General features: G+C 43.6%; 1 long non-coding RNA gene across 5 annotated transcripts; it reads right to left on the bottom strand.

Moving 5' to 3' along the window:
* Nucleotides 1–665: 665 nt before the first annotated feature.
* LOC145162405 (uncharacterized) lies at nt 666–3,240 on the bottom strand. Of its 5 annotated transcripts, XR_013739083.1 has the most exons (4): nt 3,049–3,240; nt 2,603–2,715; nt 1,508–1,566; nt 666–804 (listed from the first exon to the last, which is right to left on the bottom strand). It is a non-coding gene; the product is annotated as an uncharacterized LOC145162405 (long non-coding RNA). The 5 variants fall into 5 exon arrangements; XR_013739081.1 differs by having other exon boundaries at nt 868–2,715; XR_013739082.1 differs by having other exon boundaries at nt 1,508–2,715.
* Between the last annotated feature and the right edge of the window lie 1,566 nt (nt 3,241–4,806).

Raw genomic sequence — 4,806 nt, 5'->3', positions numbered from 1 at the left:
GAGCTAGACCTAACCTTCTGAAATTATTTAGTCCTTGCAATATGTAACTTAACATATTCATTTACTAGTTAGTGAAAGACAACTAGAACTCCTAAAAGCACAAAGCAAGCAGCATTCGGACATTGAGTACACATAACCAAGCATATACTACTCCGGCTATCATCCTGACTAATTTGTACTAGCATGCAGTTCTAATAAAGCTGAAACACATATAACATGCACATAATGCATCATTCCTAGATCCTTAGTCCTAATCTAGCATGCAATTCTCATAAAGCTGAAACACATATAACAGGCACATAAGACATCCTTCCTAGATCCTTAGTCCTATTGTAGCATGCAATTCTCATAATCATATCATAACATAAATAATCATATCATAACATAAACTTGTATGGGTAATTTGGGAGTACTTACTTGAGCTCAGCTCATTGCATGCACCGCACCATTTTCCCTTTTCAAAGTTCTTTTGTCTTTTCTAAATTCTTTTTATAAAAGTGATTTCATTTCGAAAATTTTCTTACCAAGTCCTCAGTTTGAGTTCAGACACACCCGAGAGTATGCCCGAATCCCTCAAACCAAGGCTCTGATACCAACTTGAAACATCCCAAATATACAGTCTAAAAATTTCATTTTTATTTAATAATAAAACCATAGTCATCAAACGTCATATAAAAATCATAAACAATGTATCACAAAATATCATAACAACTGTCAAATATATCAGAGTATAAACATCGCAGGCTGAACAAATGGTGTGTGCATTGCAATCATCCCGAGCTCCTCTTTTGAAAACTGAAGTACCTGAAACCAAAACTGAAAACTGTCAGCACGAAGCTTAGTGAGTCTCCCCAAACTACCACATACCATACACATGTCACGTAAACAAATCGTGGGCCCCGTCCTGCTACATCGGGCCCTGTCCAGCATCGAGCAAAGCTCGGTATACAAATGATCATATCAACAATCACATCAACATAATCACATAATCATAAATATATAAACATAACATTTGGGCTTGCCCGCTACATCGGGCCCCGCCCGGCATCGGCTTACCCAGCATCGGGCCCCGCCCGACATCCGACCGCATCGGACATCGGTCCCCGCCCGGCATCGAACCGAAGTCCGGTACACATGTAATATATCAACAAGCATATAACATACACATAACATAAACATAACTTGGGCCTAGCCCACTGCATCAGGCCCCACCCGACATCAGACCGAAGTCCGGCATACATAACATATCAACAAGCATAAAATAAACATATCATAAAAGCTAACATTCCTCGGGCTTGCCCCGGAATCGGACCAAAGTCCGGAACACATAATCAAACACATGCAAGAATCACGAAGACATCAAGCATACTAACTTCCTCAGGCTTGCCCCAGCATCAGACCGAAGTCCGGAACATAAAATCTACATTGGGCTAACCCGGCACATACAATCACACATAAACGGGCCGACCTTGGTGCCTTAGACCCGTTCCTATAGGAGAAGACTCACCTCACACTGCTGAAATCCCACTGACAAAACCCTAGCTGCTGGATGACAGATTCCCTAATCTGTCAACATCAAAATAACACCCAATTAATGATTGGGTTCCAACACATATCCATAAATCCATGCTTGGGGTAAAAGACTACTTTACCCCTAACTTAGCTTGATTCAAGCCCAAGGCCCAATCCAAAGGCCTAAAAGTCTAATAATGAACCAAGTCCCAACTATGGCCTAATTTTCCAAATTGGGACCAAACCTCTACATGGTCTTGACTTAAAGCCCAACCATTTAGTCCAGTCCAAACATTTGGCATTCTAATGGCCCAATATCATATAACCATCAAGGCCCAAACTATGGCCCATCTATGGCCTAATTTTCCAAATTGGGCCCAAACCTCATATTACCCTAAAGCCCATCTAAATATTATAGTCCATATGATCATTCTTGGATGGCTCATTATTGGCCAAATTACTAAAACCCAATAGAAAGGCCCAACTCAAGGCACAAGTGAAATTAGGGTTTCACATAAATGACAATTATGGTCAAGTGTTTCTCACTTAACCCATTAAGGACTTAATCCATTAAGTCCATGACTCTACTAGATAAGTCATATGGTGTGATTGGGGATAATTCACCAATCCATTCCAATGGCCCAAATGTGGGTCCCAATAAGTCCAAGGCCCATAAATCCAATATTAGGATTTTTCTAAACCCTAATTAGGGTTTCCCACCCAATCATCGCCCAATAGGCCCAAAACTAAATATTTAAGCCAATTAGGGTTTCACTAGTCGGGCACCACCCACTACCACCTCGGGTAGTGGTGGTTAATGGCGGCTCACGGCGGCGGCCACCACCTCACGGTGGTAGTTATGGTTCTTTTCATTATTCTTTTTGCTAATTACAATTACAATGCTTTAATCCAAAACTAAACACACACACTAACTAACATACACACACACACACAGCCACCCTAGTGGTGGCCGGCGGTGGCACGTGGTGGCAGCAACCACCTCACGGTGGTGGTGGTGGCTTTTCCGTGAATTCCGGCCCAACACAGCACACCCATGCTCCTTGATCGTAACATAAAACCAGCCACCCACCTGGTGGCGCACGGCGGCAGAAACAGCAGCACTATCGGCAACAGCAGTGGCTAATGGCGGTGTTGACGGCGGTAGCCACCATGGCCGGCTGCCATGGTGGTTCTTCACGATTCCTACATGAAAGAAAAATCCCCACAATGAAACACAATAAATCACACACACAGCCACCCTTCACGGTGGCTGGTGGCGGCAGAGAGCGGTTGCAGGGGGCGACAGCCACCATCTTGAGGTGGTGGTGGATTTTCCGGCCAATAACTCGTATACTACTCTACATATACCGAAACAATAAAAAATACTCGAACACAAAAGTATCCGGCCACCTCCCAAGTGGTTGACGTCCCCGGAAAAAGACGAGGTCAGCAGCCAAAGGCCACTAGTGGCAGCCACGACGTATCTTACGTCGAACAGAGGAGAGGAAAGAGGAGATGGAAGGTGGTTATTCTTACCGAGGACCCTCAGGTCACGCATGTCTCACACAGGGGCGAACACTGCTCCATTAATCGGTTTCAGTGTTTCTTTGGTGCCCGTGACGTCTCCGGCAGCAGTGTAGTGGTGGCGCTCCTCGGCGGATAGCCTCGTCTGATCGGAATAGCAGGAAGGGGAGAGGCGGCGGCGGCTGAAGAGAGTTAGGGTTAGGGTTAGATGGTGCAACGATATGGAACGGATGGAGCCTGTTAAATCCCGTGTTCATACTAACTCCATGCGAGTTTGACACTTCCAGTCCCTCCTCCTCATAAACTCTTCAAAACAGATCCATAAGTTACATTCCAGCCCCAACACTCCCAAGTCCTTTCAGTTTAGATCCTAGTAATTACCAAACAGCCTCTACTTCTAGAATCCTTTTCAAAATAAATCCGTAATTTACTAAACAACCCTCAGTTCTCAAAATCCTTTCATAATAGGTCCATTACCTACCCTACACCCCCTGTCTTCTAAAAATCTTTACAAAATAAGTCCCGAAATTACATTTTAACCCCACAACCAACACTCCGCTGAATATTATGGATTTTAGGGTTACTATTTGCTTATAAATTTTTATCTATTTAATCATCTAATAAACGGGGTGTTACAAAAGGTGGTGTGTATTCAGTTTTTGGCCACATGTTAGACCCATTTATCCCTACAATTCTATACATATATGATTTCATGTAGGGCATTAGGTACAAAATCAGCAACTGACAGATTGGACGCGAGAAGCCACCTGGTAGAACTGATGGGATCAGACAGGGCGATAGAGGAATGGTCGGTGAACCGAAGGTAACAAGCACGCTCTTGCATCCAGATATAGCCACCTAGGGTTGATCGACACATGTGCATGCTATCGAGGTTCTGCAGAGTAAGACGTGAAGAGTCACCCTCAAAGAATTGGTACTCTGGGGGAATATGATCAGAAACACCATGGGCGATTAAAGCGATTAAACCGCCACAAAAAAATTTCTAGACCCGAACCTCAGACGAATAACCTTCTGAAATCATTTTACAAGTAAATGACCAAAATATGGGCGGTACGCACCGGTCACCATAGCCCAAAGTATTGTCAATTTAGTTTTTCTAGCCTTAGAGGTTTCAGCTTATGCGAAAAGACTTTTGCAGATAATTTTCCCGATTTTCAAGATTGGATGGATGATACTGGTCTGATAAGATGCGGAAGTGTTGTATGTGTCCAGACCAGTAATGGATTTACAAAAAATTGTTGCACGAAAACCAACAGGACTTGCAGAACGGTTCGTGGAAGGCACATTGAAGAAGCCGCAAAGTTGGTCTACATGAAGCTGGTAAGTGTTGCTGAAACAACGGAACATGAAGTAACCTTCATGGTTAACTTCACTAAGGGTAGATAAGAACTCTATGGTTAACAGAGGTGATGTCAGATAGTCAAGGTCCAAAAGACCCTTCGAACCAATATTGGCAAAGAGGGTGTGAATTCTGTCATAAATGTGCAGCTCCTAAAGAAGAGTGACACTAGGAGCCCAAGTCTGACCACTGACTTCTCTGGGAAGAAGCTAATAGTATTGTTCTAGTGGAGCATGGGAGTTCATATTTACCACTACATCATCCTCTTGAATGGTAAAGGGGTGGTCTGGAATGTTAGTGTTTCAGCGCCGATGTTGGGTTCTAGGAGGCATGTTTTAGGTAAGTGGGGAATAGGGACAAGTTTGGCACAGACTTTCTCAGATAAGTATATACGTGACTGCACGCTGAGC

This window comes from Lactuca virosa, chromosome 3, assembly GCF_052849685.1.
Source record: "Lactuca virosa cultivar CGN04683 chromosome 3, Lactuca_virosa_CGN04683_v6, whole genome shotgun sequence".
Taxonomy (NCBI): domain Eukaryota; kingdom Viridiplantae; phylum Streptophyta; class Magnoliopsida; order Asterales; family Asteraceae; genus Lactuca; species Lactuca virosa.
Note: the sequence above shows the minus strand (reverse complement) of the source record. Positions and strands in the feature narration are given on the sequence as shown.